Consider the following 20,275-nt stretch of genomic DNA (forward strand, 5'->3'; position numbering starts at 1 on the left):
TCAGGTATGCGTGGTATATCCGACTCTTGTGCTGTGTCTCCAGGAGGGAGACCCCATTTCGCTGCGGGACTGAACCCCGATTTGCTGTTGAGGAATTTGGCCTTCACCGATTTTTGTGTCTCGCACATGGGTGCGCTGGATCCCGGCCGAAGCTCCCGGCATCCCCGTCGACCCCCAGGGAGGCCCCAAGGGGCTGATGCCAGGGCTCCCAGGAAAGGGGAGCATTACTGGGCCCCGTGTGCTGCCAGGAGATACTCTTTGCTGTTGGTCTGCAATGAGGAAGCAGCCGGAATGGCTGGCACCCATCGGCGGGGCCCAGGAGGGGGACTCAGTGTGGAAGTGAAACCCAGGCGCGTGGGCAGGGCTGAGGAGGAGAGAAAACGCGGACCACTGGTCCTGTTGATTGATTGGGCTCTGAGTGGTCTCGTCTCTCGTTAGCCCCACTTCCCAGCTGCTCCATCCAGTGTGCACCACGGCTGGAGGAGGGATTTCTGTTATTGGTGACCAGATGCACTTCTAACTGATGCCTGTTATGTGACACCCCGGGAATTGCCAAAACACCAGATACCTACGTTCAGGCCACAGTTGAGGATTTTATAATATGACGTAGCTCCGTGGGAAACACGGCCTGCCTTGTAATTGCTAAGTCTGTGCATCAAATTCTCACTCCTCCTTTCTTTCTTCCTTTCTTTCCTTCCTTTCCTTCCTTCTCTCTTCTCTTCTCTTCTCTTCTCTTCTCTTCTCTTCTCTTCTCTTCTCTTCTCTTCTCTTCTCTTCTCTCTCTTTTCTCTCTCTCTCCCTCCCTCTCTGTCTCTGTCCCTCTCTCTCTCTCTATCCTCTCTCTCTCTCTCTCTCTCTCCTTTCTTTTCTTTCTTTCACCTAATAGTGTTGGGTTACCTGCAGTGGGAATGGAGGTTTTAAAAATGGAGATATAAGTCACCTACCAGAAAAGGAATCCTTCTCAAATGTCCATTTCAGCGATTTTAGTCCAGTGTTGTACCCCTCTCTCTACCATCGATTTTAGGACATTTTCATCTCCCCCCACAAGAAAACCATGCCTGTCAGCATTCCCCTCTGTCCCCCGCCCCTGGCGCCCACCAAGACACGTTCTGTCTCTAGATTTGCTTATTCTGAACATTTCATCCAAAGGGACCCATAAATACGTGGCTCTTGTGTTTGGCGTCGTCCCCTTAACATAGTGCCTCCCAGGCTCACCCACGAGGCAGCGCGACTATTTCTGGAAGACCGTTTAACCCACGAGCAAAGGATGTTGTAGGTTGTACCCGGTGCAACGCCACACGCCACCCGTACGCACAGGGCCCTAAACAGCTGTAGCCGGACTGGTTCTTGGGTTTCATCGGTTCTGTGTTGGTGTCGTGCATTCGTGGTCCTGGGGAAATTTGACAAGAGACTTCTTTTCAACTTGGACTTATTGGGGTAGCACTGGTTAATAAAATTATGTAGGTCTTGGGTACGATTCTTTTTTTAAAATATATTTATTGATTATGCTATTACAGTTGTCTCATTTCCCCCCCCTTCACTCCACTCCAACCTGCCCACCCCCTCCCTCCCACATTCCCCCCCTATGGTTCATGTCCATGGGTCATAGTTATAAGTTCTTTGGCTTCTACATTTCCTACACTATTCTTACCCTCCCCCTGTCTATTTTCCACCTATCATCTATGCTACTTATTCTCTGTGTCGGGTATGATTCTTTAAGACGTCGCCTGTATATTGTGTTGGCACATGCTTGGTGTTCTTCCACCCCCCCCCACCCCCCCGTCCCCGGGCGTTTGTAAATACATCCAACTACACCTCTCATCCCATGGCACGACCTTCCCCGTGACCCTGAAAGGGAGGGGCGAATTTTCAACTGTTTATGTTGAGCAGAGGTGAAAGTTCAAGGACGCCCACCACCTCCCGCCTTATTCTCATTTCTGCACATTGGAGATGACCGGCTCCCCGTGCTGCAGGGCTGATGAAAGCAAGCAGATCATTGGGACAACGTTTGGGAGCCCAGCCTCTTTGTGGCAGCCGTTGGGTGGGAAGGACAGGACATGTGAGGGACATGGATGAAGAAGGGTTCAGCCATGCAGTTGCTCGAAATCGGCAGTGCACGTGGGCCAAACCCCTTGCCGGGTCCTGCTGAGGGCTCCGCAGAATGGCTGTGCCGTGTTAGGGCGAAGTGCAAGGCGGTGCACTTGCCTGGTGCCTGGTTCTCATCACGTCTGAGCGAGGGAGTGAGTAAGCACACTCACTGGTCATCTGTCGTTTGGGAACTCCCAAACATAGGCTTTATTGTGAGTCTTCAAACGCTGGCTCTGGTGCCGCCGGCCAGCTTTTCATGCCTCTGGCCCCACTATTGGGGGAGTGTTTTCTCTCCTCCTTGGCGATTCCCGACGACTTGTCCCCCTGTGAGGTGACCGGAGGGCAATAGGGTGACGTCATTGCTCGTGTGTGGGACTGCGGCTGGGAATTCCATTAAGACAAGGTTACACTGCGGACGCTGTGTAGCAACAGCTGCGTGGATGGAACATTCCAGAGTCTTTTTTGTTGCAATGGTTTCCATTTTTATACGCGCAACGAAATGTGTGCTTAACTGAAGTGAGCTGTTGCAAAATTCACAGAAAGTATGAGATAATACCTATGTTTGCCATTTAAGCAATTTTAAGCAGTAGCAGCGGAGATGTGCTTGCTTTAACAGTGTTTATGAAATACACATTTTGTGCTGGGTGCCAAGGGAGGTTTCAGAAGAGCAGTGCTTAAATTCTGACTGATAACAATAAAACGTATGTGCCTAAAATGATAGGAGGGGTGATTTTGTTTTGAGGAGGAGAAAAACGAAAGGTCGCCGTAAGATGCATGCTTCATGGAAGAGGTGATTTTGAGCTGCCCTTTCGAGGACGGAGTTTTAAAATAAGTGTGGAAGAGTACATACAGGAAGTGTATCTTCCTATGGAGGAAGATACACTTCAATGCATCTTCAATGTGGAGCTTGGTGACTTATTTTCCCTCTTTAATCCACACCTGGGGATGTATTTATTGGGAAGGGGGGGGAGAGAGAGAGAGAGAGACGTCAGTGTGAGAGAGAAACACTGACCGGTTGCCTCCCACATGCGCCCAGACTAGAACTCCAATCCGCCACCTTGGTATGGGCCCTGACTGGGAATCGAACCCACAACCTTTTGGTGCATGGGATGATGCTGTAACCAACTGAGCCAGTCGGCCAGGGCTGCAGCTTGCTGACTTTTTACAACTGAGCACACCCATCTCATCAGCACCCAGACCAAGAAAGGAACATCCCCAGCCTGCTGGGACCCCTCCTGCTTCCTCCCCCTCCCCCTCTTCCCTCCCAGTCTCTACCCTCCTCCACCTGTCGGAAAAGCACGGAGTAATGGTGCCATTGCTGGGTTTGCTATGCGTGGAATGATGATCCAGACCGCAAGAAGCATGTCTCTGCTGTCAGATAAGAGAAGGGTGCTCTTTCGTCCAGCTGCTCGAGCCCATCTGGGTGCCGGACGCATCTCTTCATGAACTTGCAGACTGTCCACGTTCATCGCCGTGTGCTATTCCGGTGTATAAACCTACCACGTGGATCCCTTGCACTGCTGTGGCGATTTCTGTATTTCCCGTGTTCGGGCCCTTGGAACAATGTTGCTGTGGTCGTTGAAATGGGTGTCTTTTGTTGGATCTGTGTTTACTCAGGGGGCAGGAGGGCTCAGTTGAATGGATTCCTAGTCCATTTTCCCAAGTGGTCATGTCAGTTCACACTCCTGCCAGCAGAGGGCGATGTTCCAGAGGGGGGTCCCCAGTCCCACCTGGACAGTCGGATGGGGGTGCTGTCAGTGAGCAGAGGGAAAGCATGCTGTAAAGAAAGCCCTGTGCTGGCCCAACCTCTCACTCAGGGACTGTCTGCGTGCTTTGCTGCGTTCCAGCTCCACCTCCTTCGCACGTTCTGTGTGACCTCTCTTCTAGGCAGCCCTGGGCTTCCTCTGCTGCCCCATTTCACCCTGAGGGTTCATGCCGATGGCCCCTGATGTGGAGGGGTCAGAGCGTCCTTCTCGGATTAGACGGGGACTTCGGTTGGACACCGAAAATTACTCCAGACTCCGAGGGAACCAGTTTCAGCTCCGTGTTGCCCAATACCAGAGCTTCTAGCCACATGCGGTGGTTTAAGTTTAAATTAATTCAAGTCCATGTAATAGGTTAATAATATGTTAATAAAGAAAATGAGCCCTGGCTGGTGTGGCTCAGTGGATTGGGTACCGGCCTGCAAACCAAAGGGTCGCAGGTTTGAATCCCAGTCAGGGCCCACGCCTGGGTTGCAGGCCAGGTCCCCAGTAGGGGGCGTGAGAGAGGCAGCCACACATGGATGTTTCTTTCCTTCTCTTTCTCCCTCCCTTCCCCGCTCTCTGGAAATAAATAAATAAAATCTTTAAAAAAATAGAAAATGAAATGAAATTAAAAATCCCATTCTCAGCCATGCCAGGCACCTTTCCAGGGCTGAGGTCAGCGGCAAGCCCGGCCACTCCTGTCTGAGGGCCCACTGCCCATAGCCTCTGGTCGGCTGGTCTGGAATAGGAAGCCAAAGTACTCGCTCAGCCCTGGACAAGAAGCTTTGGCTCAGAAAAACGTACTTATATTGACCATTTTCTTTTTGCATGTTGCTGAAAAACAATAATGTATTCAGCTCTGCAAAGTTTTATTATTTTTAAAATCAGAATAACAAAGTTTCTGTTGATCCGAGCTTTGGGGGAGCTCAGATCAATAGAAATTAGAAGTCTAACAGAATCTACTTCTCCTTTGCTGAGTAAAAAGTGAGAATCAAGTCCCAAGGGTAGACTAGATGTGTCATGTGTGTATATTTATCCAAAAACATTTATTGAGTACTTATTACCTGCTGAACACTGAATTTGGTCCTGGGCATGCAAAGGTGACCGAAACGGGTCTAGCACCTGCTCCCACAGCCCTTATAATCTCGGAGGGGAGGCCAGTGTTTCAAGAATGCAAGAAGTACCATAAGCAGCCCTGCCTGGATTGGCTCAGTGGATTGAGTGCCGGCCTGAGAACCAAAGGGTCGCAGGTTTGATTCCCAGCCAAGGCATGTGCCTGGGTTGTGGGCCAGGTCCCCAGTAGGGGGCCATGAGAGGCACCCACACATTGATGTTTCTCTCTATCCCTCCCTTCCCCTCTCTCTAAAATAAATAAAATACTTAAAAAAATATAAAGCACTACTGTACATGGGCCCAGAAGAAGCTGACCTCATTGGCAAAGATTGAGCTGGCGGTTACGGAAATGTCAGTTGGGTGGGCCAAAATATTTTGACTTTTGTCCAAGAAGTGATAGAAAAAGAGGTGGTGTGAGAGAAAAGGGGTCAAGACCTCCGTATTTTATGTCCTGGTGTATTTGTCACGTACTGCTTCACAGCAAATCACCGCCTAGCACCTAAGGACAGCAAACATTTATCACCTCATGGTTTCTAGGGCAGGGATTTGGGAGCCACGGAGCTGGCGTGGCTCCCACCCAAGGGCTGGCTCAGCAGCCTGCAGTGAAAGACTTCAGCCCCGGCTGAGGCCACCTTAAGCCTTCCCGGACGCTGGGGGATGGGCCTTGGGGATGGCTCCCTCCCCTGGCTTTTGGCAGGAGGCCTCCCCCTCACCGACTGGACCTGCACAACGGCTGCTTGAGCCTCTGCAAACATGGCAGGTGACTTCCCCCAGAGTGCGTGACCCAAGAGAGAACGCGGACTCACAGTGCTGTCTGTGCCTCACTCTCAAAAGTCACATACCTGCGCTTCCCCCGTATTCTACGTGTCGGAAGCAAATCACGCAGTCACAGAAGGGGACTTGGGTTCCGCCTTTTGAGAGGGACAAGTATCAGAGAATCCGTGAGCGTATTTTAAAACCATGGCGGCAACGCTGGCTCTTCTCTGCCTGCAGGGTGGAGGGATGGTTTCTATACGTCCCTGCGAGCTTTACCCGACGGCACGCCAGTCCGTCAACCCTCCTCCCTGACCGCACGAGCCTGTGCTGCGTTTGGGAGTCTCTTGCAGCAGTTGGATCAGGCAAGCGTCTGGGTTGTCAATCACAGTCTTGCGTGCCCGGAAAGCCCCTTTCGAAGTGTTTCTTTATGAATTTGTCACGGGTAGCGGTGACGTGACCACGTTTGTTAGGTTTCTGGAATGTCGGACGGACTGCGTATAATATGTAAAACACCTGCAGGGGAAATCCCCAGTTTCCTGGCAATTCTGCTCTGTTTTCACTCACGGGATGGCTGATAGAACAGCTCATGTTAGAGCCGCTGAGAACAGGTGCCTTCGCGGACAGATTGTCTTCCTTAGAATGACCGGGAGGGAGTGGTGGCTAAGGGTGTGGTGTCAGGTTTCACAGTGTCAGATCCCCCCATGGGGTAGTTATACGGACCGCCCACAGCTGCTCGCTCGCTCTGAGCCCCGTTTCTCCCCTGTGAGAGGGGAGGACCCAATGGTTACTGAGGGTTACATCAGAGATACTCGTCGGACCGTGGGATGCTTAGCCCAGCTCTCTGGTTATACAAAGTGTTCCATAACCGTGAAACAAAAAGGCACACAGAAAAGCAAAGGCGTGACATTTCTTTTCCCTTCATGCAAAGAATAAAAAGTAAGACCCGGAAGCACAAGAATGCAGGGTAGTCACCGACTAACTTTTCTTCCTTATTTTTAACAAGATATTCCTTGTGGAATTAGAGGTCCTTGGAATGAGAGCTGGGGGCTGTGGGCAGAAAAATATCGGGCTGAAGAAAGGACTGTTGAACGGGCATTTTACCCGTGGTGCTTGGCCGTGTGTGGGAACCTCCCTCCTACAGACGGGGAACCTTCTCACAAGGTTCTGTTTTAAATTTTATTGCTGGGGCCGCGTTGTGTCCTCTTTAGAGGCCTTCTGAATATTGCATCTGCTCATGCAGTATCCTGACCTGAATGATTCCGCTTACCTGTGAGCTCTCACACATCTGAGTCCATGAATGTAATTTGATGCACGTAGCTGGAGGAGACGTTGGCTAACGGGGTAAGAATTCCGAGTTGTCGTAGATGTAGCAAGATCGGGAACATGTACCCGGTTACAGCCAGTCTGGTCATAGGGCGCTCCATCTGCAGAGAGATAATTTGTTTCTTAACAGGGTTGGCACATTCAGTACAGACTTGTTTATAGTGTAGCTCTGAGTACTGAGTCTGTTACATACAGAGATGAAAGAAAAAACACGAGTTTAACCCTCCTCCATTGCAAATATTGGATAGACAATTAAAAAATGTATCTCATTCCCTCCCTCAATTAATATATTATGGTTTCTTTTATAGACAGAATTAAATCATGTTCTACATAGTCTCAATTTGATTTTTTTTTTTGTCAGTTACACTATATGCAGTGTTTGGGAACACACATGAGTTGCTGACAAGCACATCTAGACAATCACGGAAAAATCTAGAAAGGCATACTGGCCGTGCCTGCTCCCTTATCCGAATGTGATCAGAGAAAGGAGCTCTGTAGGAAGCATGCACTGGTTCTAAGAAGAATAACTTTAATCGATGTATAAAAATATCTATGTTCAATTTTTGATATTTTAAAGATTATCAGTAAACGGATTATTTTATGGGACCCACTGAATAATTGGACGGCTGTTACCTGTGAAAAAGTTTTGAAGTTGAGTCTTTTTCTGAGTGATCTGTGCTTGGTTTGTATATATCGGGTTGGCCCAAAAGTTCGCTTGTTTTTTTCCGTTCGACGGCTCTGGTGGTGTTTAATTGTCTTCAACTTCATCTCGAACAATTTTGTTAGATTGTACTATGACAGCTGTCATATCCGTGTGCATTTAAAAAAAAAACCCATCGAAGTTGGTGAAGTTTTGTGTAGCCATTTTAATATTGAAGATGGAAGAAGACACACATTTCTGATATATTAAACTTTATTAGTTCAATAAAGGTGCAAACACAGCTGGAACGCAAGAAGAGATGTGAGCCGTGTACGGAGAAGGTGCTGTGACTGATGGAGCGTGTCGAAAGCGGTTTGCGGAGTTTCGTGCTGGAGTTCTCACTGGACGAGGCTCCACGGTCCGGTAGACCAGTTGAAACGGACAGCGAGCAAATCAACACATTCCTTCACAACAATCTATGTCCTGCCATGTGGGAGATAGCCGACATCCTCAGAACATCCCAATGAAGAAGGTTATGGGTAAAAATGAAAAAAAAACGTGTCTTTTATTTTACGGAGAAAAAAACTAAGCAGACTTTTCGGCCAACCCAAAATGTACGTGTTGCAGTGCCTGTGGCTTTGTAACAAGCCATCCCCAACGTGTAGTGGCTTGAAACCGTGGTGATACGTCCTCTCCCCTGGTTGCGAGCGTCAGGCTCCGGGAGGGACTTAGCTGGCCGGTTCTGGCTCTGGTGGTCTCAGCAGGTGCAGTCAGGTGTTGAGCAGGGCGGCGGTTATCTGGGGACTTGACTGGGGCTGTGGGGGCTGCTTCTACGGTGGCTCCCTCACTTGGCTGGGACGTGAGTCCCTCTGCACGGGACGTCTTCTCCTCCTCACAGCACAGAGGAGGGCGCTTCCTGGAGTGGGTGTTCCACAAGACCCGGGCGGAAACTTTGGTGCCTTCGAACACTTGGTTTTGGAAGTCACACACTGTCATTTCTTCTGGGGTCTCCTGGCCATGCAGGGCCAGCCCTGGTCCGGGGTGCGAGTGGACAAAGGCAGGGTGCGAGTTCCAGGTGGTGGGCATTGTGGGCGCGGTCTTGCAGACCGGTGCTTCTGTCACCTGTATCTAGTGACACCCGACAATGTGCTCAGTACATACACCCATTCCCTGGTGAACTCGCGGGCATGGCGTCCTTAAACATACCAACAATGGTCGAAGGTTTACAACAAATGAGTTCCAACCCAGCAAGCTCAGCAACCATGGGTGTGATCAGCTTTTGAATGCATGAGTGGTTTTAAGAACACTTCTTTGCTTAGTGGATGAAAACCTTAAAAGCTTTTCTGGATGTGATCATTCTCAAACTTGGAATTATGGCCCCCCTGCGTCCCCCAGCATTTGGCTGGAAGGTATATACACAAACTTAAGGACTTTAACGCGTATAGTGGTCAGTCAGGGAGACAGGCCGTGAGACACAAAAACGTTTGCCTGGGCTGTGCTTCCGCACGGAGTGTGGTCACATGGAACGGACACTGGGAAATGCGACATTTGTGGGCTACTGGAAGCACTCTGCTGTGTCTCTGAGTCCCTACACGTGTCTCTTCGGCGGCAGCCTTGGAAAGAGATTGCTGATGTCGTTAAATGGGGCGCAAAAGCCAACCTGCGTGCTCCCGAGTATTGGGAGATGCCGCCAATACATCCTCGTGAGGACAGGCTTCAGAATCGGGGGCATGCCTCTCCGACAGGCAACAGTGCCTGACACCTCACCGGAGTCAGGTCGGAAGAGGATCCCTGTCCCCCCTGCGCAGACAGAAAGCAGCGACGGGCTGGACAAGGAGGCTCTTCCTGTCAGGGAAGCAACGCCCAGACTCAGGAGTCTGCAGTCGCTGCGACTGGGGCTCTCGAGAGTTGTTTATCAGCTCTCAGGATTGCTCTCAGGCCCTCCAGCTTCACAAAACTGAGCACAAATGGGGTCTTGCAGTTTTTCTCTTTTCTCGTTGCTGCTGCTGGATTTTCCTTCTTTATTGACACGGGCCTTCCCGAGCAGCCGAGTTTGAGACACGGAATGGTGGTTTTGCTCGTGAAAAACTTTACCCAAAATAAAACAAAAGACGCTCCCCCTCCCTTTACCATTGCAATAAGAAACTACACAGAGAGAGAAGGACTAAAGTTGGGACATTTTCTTTTAAGAAATTTAATTATAATTTGCCTCTTAGGTAGCCAAAATAAGATGCGCAAGTGAGATAATACATATTTTTAATGAGATTTTCTTGAGATGGATTCTTGTCCAGGCCCCATGCGCTCGAGGCTTATTTTTATCTGGGCTCTTCCTTTTCTGAAAGGGTCGGAGGCAGTGGTTCTGTCGGGACACCAGATTCTTGGCTCACGCTACACCCAGGCAGGCTGCGGCATTTTTTTTTTAAAGTGTCTTTTTCTTCTTGTTTCTCATCTTTTATTTCTCAAAATACACATGCTTTTTATAGATATGGGAGCAATTTTCCAATTGGGCTCTCCAAAAATAGTTTGAATTAGAACATATTAGGGGAAAATCATAATTTCCCCACAGAAGCACATCATGTTTCATTTTATTAAAAGCCGCGCCGAGAGGCTGCAGACAGGGAAGCCGTGGAGTGGGGGTTTTTCTCTTGGCTGTTATGTAAGCCATGGTTTTATTTACAGGAATCATTTTTAATGGGCACATTCATGAAAAATAAATTTAAGCACAACGAGTTTCTCTCCTGCTTTGCTATGTTTATATTTCTCCTCGAATATCCTCCTGGGGGTTGCAGAAGCCCAGAGGGTCCTATTTTACATGGCTATCCGTTTCCTCGCTGTGGAATTCATTCTGTCAGAAAGATTCCAGAGAACTCTGCCCTTTCTGCTGCCTACGCCCACCTACACCCATTTCCGGCTCCCATTCTCTGTCTTCCTAGTTGTACGGCGGCGGTGGCTCGGCCTCCTCACGTCCAATGTCGTCCCCATATTGCATGACATCAATATGTTGCAGATAGCTGGACTCTGACCTCCTTCTGTCTGCCCTGAAGGTGGTGAACACTTTCCATTGCCCTTAAGCCAAGTCCAAATCCTTCTGCCTCCCCATGGATGAGAGTGCAAAAACTCGACGCCAGGAAGCACGCAAATAGCACCGCACGCGGCAGCTGCCCTCTTGGGCTTTGGTCTCCCCGAAATGGAATTCCTGTGCCCACAAAGGCCCACGTGTCCATGTTGGCAGTGGCTTACTTGTCATAACCCAGTGTCTTACAGCAGGTGGCTGGCTAAACGAATGCTCGTCTGTTCGTGCTGTGGAATACCATTTTGTGGTAAAAAGCAACACACTTTCATCATGCGACCACTTGGATGTGTCCCCAAGGGAATCGGCCGAGGGGCCCTAGCTGGTGTGGCTCAGCGAATTGAGTGCTGGCCTATGAACCAAAGGGTCACTGGTTCGATTCCCAGTCAGGGCACATGCGTGGATTGCCAGCCAGGTCCCCACTAGGGGGCACATGAGAGGCAACCGCGCATGGATGTTTCTCTCCCTCTTTCTCCCTCCCTTTCCCTCTCTCTAAAAATAAATAAATAAAATCTTTAAAAAAAAAAGGAATATGCTGAGGGAAAAAAAGCCAATCACCCATTAATCAAAGGCTACTGCCGAGACAGAACAATTCCTTGGCATTTACAGCTTGCTGTTCAGAAAAGCACAGTGGAGTCTGGTCGCCATAGAAAGCCCCCACCCGACGGCGTTCGCTGCTGAAACACGGCCTGGCAGACAGGAAAACGTACGTGCCAAGGGGACATGGGCGAGTGCCGAAAGAGCTTACCACCAAACACGAAAGGAAGCAAATCTACACATAAAGCAGAGAAAGACAGACAGGAAGAGAGAGGGATGATAGGGGAGCACGGAGAAGACAGAGGACCACTGTAGCAGGTCCAATGTCTGAATAACAGGTGTTCCAGAGAGAGAAAGATGAGAAAGCAGGAACAAACTAAATACTTGTCTAAAGTTCGGTGCGCTGATTTCTGGCCCTGATAGGAACACGGCAACAGCCGAGTTCTGAATCGTCCCTTCCCAGAAAACAGACAGCGCCACAAAGAACACAACAGCCAGGTACAGGCCACCTTCCCGGCGAATCTGGGAGACGCAGAAAATCTGTCGACTCCAAGTTACAAGCACAGCTTCCATGTCAGGACCAAGAAGAAGGCTCCAGTCTGCAGGCACCTCCGGGAGCTCTGAAGCGTCCCGTTGCCCAGCTTTCATCCGACAGCCGGCCATCCAGTCTTTGGGAACCCAGGCGTGAGTGGTCAACGGCAGCTCTGACGGCAGAGTCTGGGGATTAGATGTCAAACTGGATCATGCAGGTGCCTTCGGCAGGGAAGCAAGCCAGGTGCGGCCGCCTCCAGCCATAGAAACGTGGGCCCAATTCCTCACAGATCTGCCCGTTTTCCAAGAGGGCCAGGTGTTTGGGTGGTTGCTGGGAAGACAGTGGGTTTGTAGGTGTGGTCAGGGGCCGCTCTCCTGGACGGCACAGCTCCAGCACAGCCCGTAAGCACAAGTCTCACTTTGGTCCCAGCACCGCACCCGGCCTCCCAGCCTCACGAGCCATCAGTGTTTCTAAAATAATGCTCCTAAAGAGGTGGTGCTTATGTGGAATTTCTGTAGGTGGAAGCCAGCAGGCCAGCAAGCTGCTGGCAGGTATGTTACAATACGTTCATGGAAGATGTTTTAAATTGTAACTCCTGTGCTAGTGATGCAAGTCCGTAGTAACAAATAGGTTACACGTTTCACTGTGGGACACAATATTGCAAATATTTGGGAAGATGCAGGTGACTAATACATGTTTGGCAGAATGCTCCCCAGCGTTATCATCGAGAATGGTAACATTCCATTAAAACTCACTCCTTTCTCCCAGGCAACCCGGTTCCGGTTCCGGTTTGTCTGGCTCCGCGGGCAGCGTCCTGGGCTGCCCCCTGCCCCCTGGAATGATTCAGCAGCTTCCTCGGAAGAAACTTAAAACGCTACCACACGAGTGAGGGTCGGCGAGGCTGGGACACGGCCCCGCCCTGGACGGCGCCCCCTGCCGCAGCTGCTGTAGGAGGAAACCCGTAGCTGTTCCCACACGGGTCCCCTCCTCAGCACCCGGACGCCTAAAACCTGCCCCTGACAGAGGAACCCCGAAACATTTAGCTTGGAAGGACAAGCGGGCTCCATGCGCAAGGCCCAGCCCCAAAGGCTTTTGGAGCTCTGGGCTCAGGGACGCCCGCCTCACCCCATGCCAACGCGGCTCTGCGCGTGTCTTGGAGCAGCGCTGGGGGCACGTGTGTACTTGGACACATCTGCGGTCTCTTGGCTGTTTCATTCTTTGAAGCCGTAGATGCAGAGCTGCCCGTGACAGCTAGCCGGAAGCCTGGGCGCGCAGAGGAAGGGGCCCTGGTGTTCGTGCGCGCGGACCCGGCCTCGTCGCCAGCGTCACAGGCACCGACGGCTTTGCTCAGCTCACCGCTGGCCCCCCATCCTGTGTGGGGTCCTCGTTGGCGCTCGCATTCACCTCTCAGCCTGGAGACGCCCCTGATCTGTAGGCGGCTCCGTTCGCAGGGCGCTGGACTCTCGGGCTCCTACCCGGAATCTTGGCCCAAGTCCAACGAGCCGTCTGAAACCACCGGGCTGCCATCCCGGACTGCCAGCCGTGGTCTTGCTTCGGCTCTCGGGCTGCTGCCGCCATTCCCAGGCTTGGCTCACCGGGGATGCTGTGGTTCTTCCTCATCTCAGACGCCCCCTGGGGGTACCGTGGGCCTGCGGGTCCTCACACTGGGGCTGCTGGCCACCCCAGTACAAGGAGAGCCGGTATCTAGGCCCTGCACTCGACCCTGGCCCTTCTTTCCCCACCAGGGGTCCGGCCTGTGTATGGGTTGTCACGATTCTCTCATTGTTTTCTGGGAAACCGAAGGTGTCAGCCTCCAAGGTGGTGCCCAGGGATTCTTACCTCCCAATAGGGTCATCGCTGCGCCGTTCGCCCCGCCAGGATGAGGCTGACCATTACAACACGATCGGATGAAATGCAAATGATAGACTGTGGCATGGGGGGCGGACATGGAAGGCACGGCCACTTGTGCCTTGGATCACCTACCGTGGGGGCAGCCTGTTGTCACGGCATGGACACGTGCGCAGCCCACCGAGAGGCCTTTGTGGTGGGGGGTGGTGTCTCCTGAGCAGCACCGCACCTGGTGCCTGGCCCCGCCCACATCCCCTCTGGGGAGTCATCCTCCGCCAGCCCCCACCAAGCCTCCAGAGGACTGCAGCCGTGACCTCGGCTCGACTTGAGCCTCACAGAGGCTTGCAGCTGGAGCCCCTCTGACAAGCGGCTCCCGTAGAAACTGTGGCAGGTAACAGCCCTATTCTGTTACATTGATACGTTTGGCTCCGTGTTGTTACACAGCAGCGGATGATTAATATGTAACAGCTCAGGGCCCCCAGCAGTTCTACAAAGTCCCCTGCCGAACTATTGGGTTGGCCAAAAGTTCATTTGTGTTTTTTTTTCGATGTGATGGCTTTAGTAATGCTTAGTCATCTTTAACTTCATTGAAACAATTCTGTTAGATTGTATGGTGACAGCTGTCCTATCAGCTGTGCATTAAAAACAAAACCGATCAACACTGCTGAATTTTTGTGCAGCCATTTTAATACTGAAGATGGAAGAAAATACGCAATATTTTGGGCATATTATCCTTTATTATTTCAAGAAAAGTAAAAATGCAACTGAAACACACAAAAAAGATTTGTGCCATGTGTGGAGAAGAGGCTGTGACAGATTGAACGTGTCAAAAGTGGTTTGTGATGTTTCTTGGTACGACGGACGTTTTGGCCAAATAATTCTCTGCTGTGGGGCTGTCTCATGCATTGGAAGGTATTTAGCAGCCCCCCGGCCTCTACCCACTAGAAGCCAATAGCGGGAGACAGCTGACATCCTCAAAACATTCAAAATCAATCCCATTATTGGTGAACATGAAAATCTGTCTCTTCTTTTACGGAAAAAACTGAACAGACTTTTTGGCCAACGCTGTACAATCTTGTGTGTGCTACCAAATATTGTGCCCACACAATCTTTCCCATCGGTGGCGTGAATGAGTAATTTTCAGTATTTACACAGTGTTTATTAACTACTTTAATACTTACCAGTACTTACATACTTTCAGCATTGATTTGGAAAAAATCAGAAATGGTGTGAGATTTCAGAGGAAAAAGTACAGTAACAATTAAAAATGTTGTTGATGTAAAAAAGGTAATTAAATTACAGACATCGAGAACGTCAAGGAGGCAGACATTTCCCGCTGGGCTTCTCTGCGACCAGATGATTCACTGCTGCCTCCTCCATCCTGTTCTGGTTTTGTCCTGATGGTGATACACAGTTACATTGCGTTAAGTAATTGCGTCATTGAACACAAAGGGGGTTATAAGGGAGCCGTCAGACAGCCCGCGTTGCCAAGCAAATAGAAACTGGGCCCCTTGAACTTCAGCTGATACTTAATCTAATCCAATCACAGCGAGTTAGCGGGCGTGTCCACGTAACGTGATTAAGACAAAAACTGGGTCATTTAATAACACCGACATGAACTCTAATTTTTTACCCTGCACAGTGAGCACAGAATATCATCTTTTCACCGGGATCTGCCATTCCTCTTAAAACACAGTGAATTGCTCCTGGGGTACAGAAGGCTAAAGTGAAATATAATCTTTCCTGTCACCCCTGAGAAAACGAGAAAGTGTGCACCCCACAACAGTTTTACACACACACGTGCGTGCACACACAATTTTGAAAGTGCAATACTTACCTGCGTTGGCTTTCTTTTTCTTTCTTTTGATGAGAGCGCAACAATTGAGTGTTAACCCCTAACGAACATCTCGAAGGTTTCTGTTACTAACTTTGGAATGTGTGTGGTAACCGTGGTGTGGAAACCGACTGGGCGCTCTGTCGAATCATGGATATTAGACAGCAGGGCTCAATGGATTCAAATCGTATGTGGTTGTCCCATGGGGTTCGAGCCAGACCCATAAGCAAAAGGAAACGCTTCCATTTTCAAGTTCTGACTCCGAGACCTAGGTTTCATTGACAGGCTAATTTTCCCTGATCTCCTGCAGTTGGCAGGTGGACACCAGGAGCACAAGCCCTGCGGAAGGCCCCGCTTGGCTGTCCCCCAGGGGACCCTGCCTCGCCGCTAACCTCCTCCTGTGTGGACCCGGAAGATCGGGCCACGTTTCAATAAGGATGTTAAAGCCGGACGACGGCCGGCAGATTTACAGTGCCGTTTTACCAGAAACACAGTGGCGTTTTGGGGGAGCACACTTACGTAAGAAAGAGTCAGGGCTGAAAGGGAGGGGAGAAAGGCAATTTGCTTGAAGGGGTTGGATCTGGTCAGGCCTCCTGGACACCTCTGATGAATTGCTCTGTTGCTCTCACCTGGAGGGGCTGACTCGGGTCTGCAGACAGGGAGTGGGGTGATGGTGCCTGCTCCACCTGGGCCCTGGCCTGCCTGCCAGTAGGACCCAGGTCCCAGTGTGAAGGCAGAGTGGGAGGGGAGTTCCCTCTCTCCTGCTCTCTGAGCTGATCTTACTTCCTTTGATTGCTTCTCCGGGTTTTTCATGCTACACACGTTTCTAGCTTCAGCTCTAGCCAAACAGGACGGGTCCCTGTTGTCCAGCAGCAAAGCTGAGGGCACATGAGGTTTGGGTTTCTGTGCGGATCTGTGGTCCGCAGGTCCGTGCAAGGTCAGCTTGGCAGACGCAGCGGCCACCCCCGTCCTTGGCCTGCGTGCGTCTCCAGTGATGGACGGCTTCCTTCTACTGCATAGGAGCCTGAGGTGGCCAGGCTGTCCTTGCATGAGATGACACGTCACAGCCCCCATTCACGTGGCCCCTTGCCGGAGGGTCGGTGCCTGAACGCTGGTGGCCCAAGGTCAAAGTCTCGGTCTTTGGGACGTCGTGGCCCAGGCTCACTGTGCGGCCCAGGGACCTCTACACTGATAGATGCCCACGACAATAGGCAGCTCGCTCACCGCTCAGAGTTGGCTACTTTCGTGGGGGTGGGGGTGTGTGTCTGTGCGCACAGCTGCTGACAGGGTAAACTGAGGCATGGTAAAGGTTTTCAGTTTATTTGAGCGAAAGCCGATTTGAATGGGTCAGTGCCAAGCTGGAGGTGGCGGGGAGCACGCCACCGTCAGGGGCGGCGGAGAGACGTTTCTGTAGAAAAGGTGGAAGCAAAGACAGGGGAACTCTGATTGGCTCCAGCTTCAGGCCCCGTTGCTGGTGCATGGTGGGCCTTAGCTTTTCAATTCCGTAACCTGGCCGCATTTGCGGGCACTAGAGCCATCGCAGTCTGGTGGCTCCATGTTTCTTCCCTTTCACAGTGCGCACACAGGAATGTGCATGCATGTTCACATACGTGTGCATGTATGTTCACATGCAGCCACTGTCAGTGACCTGTGCCGAGCTCGCCAGTACTTTGCTGTTTGTTCGCCCACCATTGCCCCGTGCTCTGATGTTCTTGCACAATCCGAGATGAATTTGAGGCCCCCAGACGAGGCTGCAGCTTCCGGGGCTTCGTGGGCCTGCTGGAGCGTACTGATGGGGGACAGGGAGGTGATTGACGCGGAACCCCCAGCAGTTAGGGGTGCTGCAGGGAGCGGAGGGAAGGGCAGCCTGGTCCTGGGAGCAGCCGTGTCTGCTCAGGGTGTCTGTTGCCGGGAGCTGTCTGCCTCAGCTGTCTGCCAACAGGGGGGTGTCTTGCTACTGGGCTGTTCATCAGCTGCAGGTTCAACAGAGGAGACTGATTTTTTAAGTCTAGTGCAAACTCCAGATCTTCCTGGTTTACGTTGCCTCCCCTGACTAACAAGCTCCTCACCCCCGGAGGGTGATGTAGGGAGCGTGGGGTTCTGAGCCAGGGGCGCAGGAGGCAGGACCTCTGTTTCTCTCTCCACAGCCTTGGGTGAGTTGCTGCAGGGCCCCTGTGTGGGGACCTTGAAATGACTGAAAGCTGCCGGCTTTCCATGAGTTCTCTTACTAGGCTGCTCCACGGTTCCGTGGATTTCATGATTAAAAGGTAATTTCATTCCCGAAAGCCTCTTGAAGACCAGGCTGCACGGGGGAACATTGTTTCAATAGCTGCTGCTAGCTGCTACCGCCCAGCTGAGACTTAAGGAAACAAAAGAAACAATGTCCTATGATAATATCAGCGCAGGCGCCCTCTTGAAGCCGAGTGTTCACGCCTCTGGAATTGCATTATCTCCTCTGTGGTGGACTTACTTCCATAAAGAAGTTCGCTGTACAAAGCAGGGGAAATTATGTCACATTTGCTTGGATGAGAAATCTGTTGGGGTGGTGGACCTGTTCGGGGTATTGAAACGTGGTTCATGTGGCAATGGGGTGGGAAGCACGATCCCATGGTTAGCTTAAATCAGGAGACCCCGGTGCTGTCTTGACTATTTTCCGAGGGATTATGAAGGGTTCGTTTACACTTAAGAAGGTCAGAGGTGCTGGGAAGAGAACCCACGCCCACTGTTCATTACTTTAGCACCTTGTGATGTCAGGCCTCTGCTGAGGCATCATCTGACACGTGGATCCTGGAAAGCCCATGTGTGGTCGCCATGACAACCAGCGGTGCCCGAATCCCCTGTGTGCCGGGCTGTGGGCTTGCTTTCTACCCGAGTGAGCTGTCCAGGTTCTTCACGGCCCTAGGATCGGGCAGGGGAAGCAGCTGGCAGGAGGAGACAGGCCAGGGGCCCTGCCAGACCAGGGCCTCGTGCGCTGGAATGTGTGTGAGCAGGCCATCCGTGAGGCTCGGGTGCACGCAGCGGGGGGCTGTTTGGTACCGCAACGCCCCACCCTGACCCCTGCAGGCTCACCCTGTGAGCCCAGGGCACCCTCCACGCACCGTCCCTGGAGACAACAGCTGCGTTCCCGTGGCCGTGCCTTCACACTGGGTGTGAACACGCTGGGTCACCCGGTGCCCCGTGTGGGCCCAGTGCTTGTTGGCCAGGCGGCCGTCCCTCGCTGAGCCTGGCTTGTGCCTCTGAGAACCATTGCGGATGCTCAGGTGATTCCGTGGGCAGCTTTCCTTGAACTTGTGTGTGTTCCAGTGAGCGATGCCCAACAGCACGGACCTGTGTTTCCGTGAGCTGAGCGGACAGCTGCGGCGGGTGAGGAGAGTGAGCCAGGTTATGCATCCTCTGGTGACAACACTGTCAGCCTGGGTGTGTACAGGATGGGCAGGCAGCTGTGATAGTCCAGTGTCAAGTTGTGCCAGATACACACACACACACACACATTATGGTTTGCTAGTTCTTAAAGGCCATTGTAGATGCTGGTAAAAATATATTAATGATCATAAACATTAACACGCATATCATGTAACATGAATTACATATATTTGTCAAATACATATTATATAAAATAGAAATATGAAATACATAATTATGGCCCTGGCTGGTGGGGCTCCGTGGTGCAGCACTGGCCTGAGAACCCAAGGGTCGCTGGTTCAATTCCCAGTCAGGGCACATGCCAGGGTTGCAGGCCAGGTCCCCAGTAGGGGGTGCTGGAGAGGCACCCACACATTGACGTTTCTCTCCCTGTCTTTCTGCCTCTCTTCCCGTCTCTAAAAATAAATAAATAAAATCTTAAAAAAATATATATATAATTATATTCTGTGATTATACATAAGAGAGTAAGTTATATAATTGTATAAGACATGTTATATGTTATAATTATACACCGTAACAATTATATATGATTTGGATAGCTAATATATAGATGTGCATTTGACATATAATGACATATTGTATCACCTCACAGACCTCTGTTGCACTGGAGCCCCAGCTGAGTTTTGTTTTGCTTTCCTTTTTCTCCATGTGCAGCCGATTGGTGTTCCCGATGCCCACCGACCGCCTCCCTGGGAAGACGAACACCATGTCACAGGCAATCTTCTCAGGCGTCCAGTCCTGTCTCACTGCACACGCCTGGCGCCCCGCCCAAACTGGTCCACACTCTGTAGGACCCCTGGCAGCAGGAACAGCCCCTGGGGCCGTCCAGCGTGGTGATGAAGCTCACTCTGCCCTGGCTGCGGGCCTGCACACGCGTGTGTCCCGGTGACTGCGATCTGTTTATCTACACGGACACGGCCTGTGCTGGGGAAGGGCAGGAGGGCAGCACACAGACCTGATCCTGGTGTGGCTCTGTCTACTGCGTATTCCCAGTCCAACTTGCCTTTCCCGCCGCTCCCTCCTTCCCAGCAACAGACAGCCCTCCTTCCCATAGGTAGCCCGGCCCACCAGCTGGGAGCGGCTCCTGTGTCAGTCTCTCTTTCTCTCTCTCCCAGCCATCTGTCGGGACATCCTTTGGCTCTGCCTCCCCCATAGATGGGGATCGAACCATCTCTCCTCCCTCCACTGCCACAGGCTTCTGAAGCCCGTCTTTCTCCTGCAGCGCTGGAGCCCTGCTTTCCTGCACACCAGCTGGAATGTGAGGTGGGCGGGAAAGTTGAACGGCACTGAAGCCTTCTGAGGGTGAAGGGGAAGAGTGACACAGGTGGCCCGAAGTGGGGGTGACGTGTCTCTTTATCCGTGAGGT

This window comes from Desmodus rotundus, chromosome X, assembly GCF_022682495.2.
Source record: "Desmodus rotundus isolate HL8 chromosome X, HLdesRot8A.1, whole genome shotgun sequence".
NCBI lineage: Eukaryota > Metazoa > Chordata > Mammalia > Chiroptera > Phyllostomidae > Desmodus > Desmodus rotundus.